This window comes from Hemiscyllium ocellatum, chromosome 9, assembly GCF_020745735.1.
Source record: "Hemiscyllium ocellatum isolate sHemOce1 chromosome 9, sHemOce1.pat.X.cur, whole genome shotgun sequence".
Lineage (NCBI taxonomy): Eukaryota > Metazoa > Chordata > Chondrichthyes > Orectolobiformes > Hemiscylliidae > Hemiscyllium > Hemiscyllium ocellatum.
This window is the reverse complement of record NC_083409.1, coordinates 100,494,115-100,503,181: the sequence shown is the minus strand read 5'-3', so window position 1 is coordinate 100,503,181 and position 9,067 is coordinate 100,494,115. Positions and strand designations below refer to the sequence as shown.

The window sequence follows — 9,067 nt, the reverse complement described above, 5'->3', positions numbered from 1 at the left end:
ACATGATCTTGACCATTTGGGCCAATGGGCTGAAACGTGGCAGATGGAGTTTAATTCAGAAAAATGTGAGGTGCTGCATTTTGGGAAAGCAAATCTTAGCAGGACTTATACACTTAATGATAAGGTCTGAGGGAGTGTTGCTGAACAAAGAGACCTTGGAGTGCTGGTTCATAGCTCCCTGAAAGTGGAGTTGCAGGTAGATAGGATAGTGAAGGAGGCTTTTGGTATGCTTTCCTTTATTGGTCAGAGTATTTAGTACAGGAGTTGGGAGGTCATGTTGAGGCTGTATAGGACATTGGTTCGGCCACTGTTGGAATATTGCGTGCAATTCTGGTCTCCTTCCTTTTGGAAAGATATTGTGAAACTTGAAAGGGTTCAGAAAAGACTTATAAGAATGTTGCCAGGGTTGGAGGATTTGACGGAGAGGCTGAGCAGGCTGGGGCTGTTTTCCCTGGAGCGTCGGAGGCTGAGGGGTGACCTTATAGAGGTTTACAAAATTATGAGGGGCTTGGATAGGGTAAGTAGACAAAGTCTTTTCCTTGGAGTAGGGCAGTCCAGAACTAGAGGGCATAGGTTTAGAGTGAGAGGGGAAAGATATAAAAGAAACCTAAGGGGCAACCTTTCACACAGAGGGTGGTATGTGTATGGAATAAGTTGCCAGGGGATGTGGTGGAGGCTGGTACAATTGCAACATTTAAGAAGTATTTGGATGGTTATATGAATAGGAAGGGTTTGGAGGGATATGGGCCGGGTGCTGGCAGGTGAGACTAGATTGGGTTGGGATAGCTGGTTGGCATGGACGGGTTGGACCGAAGGGTCCGTTTCCATGCTGTACATCTCTATGACTCTATGACTCTATCTGCTGTGGTGGGATTTGAACCTAAGTCTCGAGAACATTACCTGGTTCTCTGGATTAACAGGCCGGCTACAATACCATCACCTTCCTATTTTGTAGAGATTTCAGCTCATGAACCTTGTGTTGGTAACTCATTATCAAAACTAAAACATGACTGCATCAGCCTATTTTCTACCTCTTTGTCTGCCAATTAGATTGCAATCACAATCACCTGAAATTGGGAACCAGAGTACAGCCAACAAACCTTGTATTTAAACCAGTCTATGGCAATCCTTGGAAGTAAGTGAAGATCTGAAAATGTGTTGCTGGAAAAGCGCAGCAGGTCAGGCAGCATCCATGGATGCTTGGATGCTGCCTGACCTGCTGCGCTTTTCCAGCAACACATTTTCAGCTCTGATCTCCAGCATCTGCAGTCCTCACTTTCTCCAAGTAAGTGAAGATGCCCAGGGAAGACAGAGAAATGTGCAAGTCCAACTATTTTTTTGTAAATCATTAAAATGTTTGGATGACTCTCCAAAATGTTACATTGGTGGTGCAGACAATAATGGATCCAATCAGATGCAGCATTTCCGGATATAGTGCCGATATAAAGCAATTATATTGATGGATAAGAATACAAGATTGTCAAGGCCATCCAATACCTCCTGGAGAACAGTCCTGCTCTGAAAAATCATTTGCCACATATCCATGGAAATGTCTACTTAATCTTTACCAATGAAATTTGAGTGAAGTCCATGACCAGCTGCTGCCTAGCAGAGTATCAGCTGATGCTCATGTTGGTGCAATTATCCCTGTGAGGTTACTGTGCCAAGTCAAAACATAGGTTTAGGTCCCTCAAAGACCACGTTCTCTAAAGCTTTGGGCATCAACACAAAGATCTCCATAGGTACGATAGAAATCAAGGTCAGTGACAAGGTGGGAGCCAGTGAAATCGGCTGGTGAACATCTCTCCCTTCCCCTATGGCTTGCAGGTTTGTGACAGTGACAGTGTGTACAACCCTGAGGTACTGGATATCACTAAAGAAGCTGCAGAAATGTTTCCCCACTGGGGTTTGCAAGGTGACCAGCGTGTGCCTGCAGATTGGTTATCCAACATTCCCTCTGTACTGCACTCCAATATCAACAGCTACAGGAGGGTGCTGGCTATCCCTGTGAAGATAGACTGCTCTTTCCCATTAGTTGAAAGGGTGAAGCTGATCTATCAGTTCTTGTGGCCCCTGCGATTGAAGCTGCTCCAGCTGCTGCCAAAGGGCAAGTATAGGAGTAAAGAAGGAAAAGTAAGGAATCAGCTGGTATGGGCTTTGTTTTGATTAAAATTCAACTGGTCCTGTCTTTCCAAAAGAAAGGAATTTATCATTAGCAAAAAAACAAAACCTAACTGCAGACTGCTTATTAAGCACTTTGCACAATAATTCACATTGAATGCCAATGATGCATAGATCTGAGATCTAAAATATTAAACACCAGAAATCTTCACAAGCATTAAAGATTATTTGTTCCACCAATATGCTCTTTTTTAACATTTGGAAAGCCTGGGTTCTCAATGTCAGTTCTAAAACATGTACAAAAAAAGCTTAAAACTTATTAAATTTTGGCTTCCAAGTTGGCTATGCGATGACTCTGATTTATTATTGTCACGTACCGAGATACAGTGAAAAGTATTGTTTTGTGTGCTATCCTGACAAATCATATTTTACATATCAGGGTATTGTGAACAGAATGCAGAACAGCTACAAGAAAGGTGTAGAGAAAGATCAATCCTAATGTTTGAGAGGTCCATTCAGAAGTCTGATTACAGCAGGGAAGAAGCTGTTCTTGAATCTGATACAGCTATTTGATGGGACGACCTCTTAGCATTCCAATAACAGACATTAAGCTAATGAAACGACAGTTATTTGTTTTCAGTCTCCTTGACTTTTTGGATTGATCTGTTCCATTAGCTTCCATTTCAATCCTCCAGCACATTTCTAGAATCTAAGCATTCTTGGAGGGCTACTGCCAGTGTATCCACTAGGTATGTATCTACTTTCTTTAAATCAAGGACGCAATCCACCAGGGTCTAGGAGACCTATTCGTCTTTAACTCTATTTGTTTCACTAACACCTTTTTCTCCAGTGAATAGGCACAAAGTAAATTATTATTAAATCAGATTAAACACATACAACTCAAGATTGTAAGCTTAATCAGGGCTTATGTAAAGAGTCAGAACCTTCTCAAGCAAAGTCTTAAAGAAAATTCTGTTTAGATCATTGCTTTTTAAACTGAGTACTCTGTAAAGAGCGGGACTGTGGCTTGTTGGAACCTCCAGATTTCAGTGCAGCAATCAGATGTTAGTGTCTTCCTACAACTCCTAATTTCCGTTGCTGATATAGTACATTCTTTCCAACAATAGAACAGCTTTTGTTTGGAAGGTGACACAATCTGTGGGAAACTTTTAGAGTATATCAATATTTGCAAAGTTCGGGATTACAACATAACATTTCTTGTTTGCACTCTTAGATAATGTTGAATGTCAAACAGGTGAAGGGCATGATTTTGTGCCAATAAAGCACATTGTTATAAATAAACTTTGGTATTTAATCAATGCACTTTGTATTTTACAAGAAAGGATTTCAACGGGTCGATCTCTGGATAAAGTTATTTAATGTGGAGAGTGTACAATATCTGGAGATGTAGCCATTTGCAAGTTGTTATTGTTTAAAAATTTGCTGATGTGCTTCCAAAGATTCGATCAATGCCACTTTTGATTCAACAGCTGAAGGTAATCAAAGTTAATTCCTACATTGATTATCACCCACTATGCAAAGTAAACAAGAGCATTTCCCACTTGCTGGGTGAGTGTTGCAGCTCCAACAACACTCAAGGAACTTTGCACCGTCCAGGATAAAGCAGCTCACTTGGTTGGCACCACAAACACAACCATTCACTCCCTCCACCACCAATGTGTTCAGCAGCAGCAGTGTGTACCATCTACAAGATGCACTGCAGAAATTCATCAAGGCTTCTTCCAAACCCACAACAACTTCCATCCAGAAGGACAAGGACTGTAGCTATAATATTGCTAACAGTCTGGTATTTTAAAAATTTTCTTAAGTACATTTGCTCTGGGTCAGGTTTGATTTCAACCAGTGTGTGGATGGCAAATATGAAATATTTGTATTTTTCAGATGCAACTCAAAATGCGAGTAATATGCGAGGCATATGAAAAATGAATGAGTTTTCTGGCGATGATTTTAACACACTAGCTGTAGGAGAGGCCCAATGCCAGTCTCTCAGCACTTACAAATGCTCTGATTAAATCAGAGTGGAAGAGATTGTTTCAGTTGGTGGGAACAATTCATGAAACAATTGACAACCATTATCCCTGAGGCAAAAGTGAGGACTGCAGATGCAGGATCCTGATGAAGGGCTTTTGCCAAAAACGTTGATTTTCCTGCTCCTCAGATGCTGTCTGACCTGCTGTGCTTTTCCAGCACCATTCTAATCTTGAACCATTATTCCTGAGTCCACCGCAATTCAGTGGTAACACGATGATTAAATGAGAGATGCAGTTTTCCTGCGCCCTCAGAAAGTCATCTAGCAACTCTGTTGGCCATGATCTTTTGGTGGGGGGGGGAGGGGGGCTGGGGGGAGTGTTCTTTACTGTGAGGCACTCAGTGTCTGACTGAGAAATTCACTTTCACCAACCACACCTCCCCACCCCCCCACCCCCCCAAACTTCTGATCCTTGACTCCTCTCCCCTCATCTTAAGTGTTCCCTGAACTTGTGATCCTCATCCTTTGGGCATGGTCCCTTGATAACACCGGACTCCAGTGGGTGCAGTGCTGGGTCTGCCACCACTGCCAATGGTGTTGGGCCATGATGTGGAGGTGCTGGGAAAATCCCCATCTGGTTCATCATTGCTCTTTAAGGAAGGAAACTGTTGTCCCTAACGTGATTGATTCTGAACTGCCCTCTGGGGCAATTAGGGATGGGCATTAGATGCTGGCTGAGCCAGCAACGTCCATTTCCTGTGAATGAATGAATGGTAACAAAGGGCAACTAAAATGCAAAAGTATATACAGGTATCAGGAGAGAGTTTTGTATTAATGAGGAAATTGGAAGACCTCCATTTCGAATATGAGAACATCTGGACCTTCCTCTCTGTGCTGCACCCTTTTATATTTAAATGAACAGCCAAATCTGCATTATATCCTTCCTAATACATAGTCCTGTAAAATCAATAATGTGTGTTAAAGCTAATGCCTCAGTCAAAATACTTGTACAAATGTTAATTTACTAATGAAAATAATATTTGTACCTCACTACTGTAAATACAATCATCACTTCCAGGCTCCAACCTTGTTTTCATTTGAACTTCATAAGTAACGAGGAGATCACTGGTCTCTAAGTATTCTGTATATTCCTGCATTACCTTACACCTGAACAGTTTCAGAATTCTGAGCTTAACTTGGAGTAATCATTAACAACTGAATTGGTTAACAAACTTAAGTAATCTTGAGAAGTCAATATAGGCATGGAGCCTCATTGTCTTCCACAGGGTGTATCCTGTCAGGCAATGCTATAAAGATAAATATGCTGCTCTCACACTAATACAGACATTAGTGATTAGCCACATTGAGCTTGATACTATCAGTCAATGCTGATGTTACCAGCATTGTTAAGACAATCCATCCTATCTGTACTTTAGCTTTGAACTGTATGCTCTGCATTTCAGAAGAACCGGATAGATCAAAATAATATTTTCTGGATTTGCTCAATCTTAGCTAAAAGAGTTGCAAGGATAGCATCTTTTCTTTTTAAAACAAAAAATGTTTGGGATTCTGGCAAAAGCATGCCCATAATAAGCCCAGGGAAGAGATGGTAGACCTTCGTTTTGAGTTCTTGCAGTCCATGTGATGATACTGTCCCCTTGGATGGATTAGGTAAGGGATCCTTTCACTTCTTTCTTGACATTGAGGCTGGTCTGTTGTGTTTTAAAGTGATTCCACCTGTAAATGTCTTAAGGAATAATATCTAAATGGATCACTTCACCTTGATTCAGATTCTGAGAATCAATGTACCTTTTCGCCACTATGGAAGGGGAATCTAATGTTTGAGATGGCCAATGACATAAATTAGGAAAGCTATGAGGTTAAGCATTTAAAGGTGAGATGGACTAGGAGGCGTTACAATAGCTTCAAGTACCAAAGTGTGTGTGCATGGGATATGCCAACGTGTTAGCCGGATTAATGGTGCAATATAAGGGCCATGATGAGGAGGTGCTGGAGTTGGACTGGAAAAGGTCAAAAGTCATACAGGTTATAATGCAACAGGCTTATTTGAAATCACAAGCTTTCAGAGCACTGCTCCTTCATTGTGTGACATGACTTACTGTTACTTGCAATATTGTGGCAAGATTAACCTACAGTAAGAGGTTTCTTAAAGAAAATAAATATTTTAACTGCGTTAGCAGATCCTTTAAATACTCTTTAGTGGCACAAGGAGACAAGAATATGATAAGAAGTAACACACTGAACTCTGAATTAGTGATTGTGGGTTCAAATTCCAATCCAGAAACTCAAACTCGTAATTTCAGGTGATATTTCAGTTCAGCAAGTGGAGCAATGTTGCAAGTGATACGTTTCTGATGAGCCATCAACATGAGGTCCATTTCCCTTCTCAAGGTGATGTAAATTAGCCTGTGGAACAATTTTAAAGGAGAAAAAGGCAGTTCTCCTGGTATCCTGAACAATATTTATCCCTTAACAAACATCACTTTAAAAAAAGGAATGCTTGCCCCATCATAATCTCGTTAGCTGATTGTGTGAGCTTGCTGGGTACAAACAGACTGTTGTTTTTTCCACATGACAACAGTAACTGTAGTTCAAATGTGCCTCATTAGCTGTAAAACATCTTGAGATCTTCAAAGACAGCTTGTAAATGTGTGTCATACTAAATATGGGCAGTTTATTGCACCTGAAAACTATTGTTTACATCTAAATCTTATGGCAGGGTAGAACTGTTGCTTTAGGCACAAGAGGGGATTGCATTGGTTCCTTTTGGGAATATATTCTCCCCACACTGACTTTCAGCACAAATACATTTGTAAATTGGAGATTGTAATATTATCAGCCTTTATAAATATTCCTTAGCAAATATTTAAGATTGGTAAAGATTGATTAGTGCAGTTGCAATTGATTCTTCATAAAATATATGCATTTTAATGATGGTGTCAATCCACCCCTCTGAGCTTTTGAATTACTGAAAGTGCCTCTTTTTAGAAAAAAGACTTACTACATAAGCAAAATACTGCAGATGCTGGAAATCCATAATCTGTAACGAAGGCAGGAAATATAGGAAATAGTCAACAACTCATCATATGGTGGCTCAGCGGCTAGCACTGTTGTCTCACAGTGTCAGGGACCTGGCTTCAATTCTACCATCGGGTGACTGTGTGACATTTGTATATTCTCCCTGTGTCTGTGAGGGTTTCCTCTGGGTGCTCCAGTTTCCTCCCACAGTCTAAAAATGTGTAGATTAGGTGGATTAGCCATGGGAATTAAGGGGTGGGTCTGGGTGGGCTGCTCTTTGGTGAGTTGCTGTGGACTGGATGGGCTGAATGGCCTACTTCCATGCCGTAGGGATTCTAGGATCTCAGACAGTATCTGTGGAGAGGGAATATACAAAGATACAAGTTAGGGGCAGGTATTGGCCTTTGTTGCTGCCTGACCTGCTGTGCTTTTCCAGTACCATTCTAATCTAGACTTTGGCCCTTCAAATCTACTCTGACATTCAATGAGATCATAGCTGATCTGATTTTAACATGATCTCTATATGATGAGAGTCTGTTCAGTTTTCAGACCCTCTTGTTGCCTCAATGTATGTCAATACTGTTCTCCATGAGTTTGAAATGCCTTTAGTTTTTGCAATGGTAGGGAATGTCAAACTCCAATATTCTCCTTGATACTCAAAAACTGTACAGAAATGTTTTGGTACCTGTTTGTCAATACAGACTTTTTTTTATGATTAAAGTATATTTTTGTAATAAAATACTTCTCCACATTCCTACTTGCCACCCTCCCCTCATTACCTTTTGTCTTTGTTTAAGAGAATTTATTATCTGTGCCTTAAAAAATATTCAGGCTTTGCTTTCACTGCCTTTTGAGAAAAGAATTTCAAGACCCTCTGTAAGAAAAAAGGTCAGAGAACGACTTAAATGGACAACTCCTTAATTTTAAACAATGACCTGGAGAGTATTGTGGTTAACTTAGAACAGTAATCCCAAGAGATCCAACTTTCCAGTAAATTGGAATTGAGGCAACTGAATAAATAAATGGTAAATGCAGTCTTTGGAATGACAACCAATGTACTTTGCATCACACTGACACTGATATTCATATACCACATTGCCCATTTTATGAAGTCTGGTAGAACATGTCAAACAACATATCCCTTCAGCTGTTGGTATCTCATTAGGTACTGACTGCAATGAAATAATGTATATGTACAAAATTCACAATACTGTGACCAATATCAGATGTGATTCCATGACTGAATGACATTGAGGTGATTCTGAACTTAAGAGACTTGTAAGATCTCATTGTGTAAAATCATTCTTGTCTGTCACTCCTGCCTACTCTCCAATGTGTTCACATCCTTCCTATAGAGTTATGCCCAAAACCACACACAATACTTCTATGCACTGCATGCAGTTCTGAAGAATAGTCGTAATGGACTCATAAAGCTTGTTCCAAAGTATCATTCCTCCTCCACTACCTGGGAAGTAATTTCCTGGATGTGAGTGCAGTCAGCTGAAGGTAATGCTGCTTCATTCAAAATCTTGAGGTCTCAATTTGACATTCAATGGCATTAACACCAATTACTTCCCCACTATCAATATCCTGAGTGTTACCTTAGACCAGGAATAGCCATATACATAAGTAGTTACAAGAGCATTCAGAAATTATGTTAAAAATCACACAACACCAGGTTATAGTCCAACAGGTTTAATTGGAAGCACACTAGCTTTCGAAGCGCCGCTCTTTCATTGGATGATGTCACCTGATGAAGGAGCGACGCTCCGAAAGCTAGTGTGCTTCCAATTAAACCTGTTGGACTATAACCTGGTGTTGTGTGATTTTTAACTTTGCACACCCCAGTCTAACACCGGCATCTCCAAATCATTCAGAAACTATGAATGTGAGGAGGGGATGGCTTAATGGTAATAT

General features: G+C 40.5%; 1 pseudogene; it reads left to right on the top strand.

The window, feature by feature from the left end:
* The first annotated feature begins 1,295 nt into the window (after nucleotides 1-1,295).
* Nucleotides 1,296-2,166, top strand: LOC132818546 (large ribosomal subunit protein uL10-like; annotated as a pseudogene).
* The last annotated feature ends 6,901 nt before the right edge of the window (nucleotides 2,167-9,067 follow it).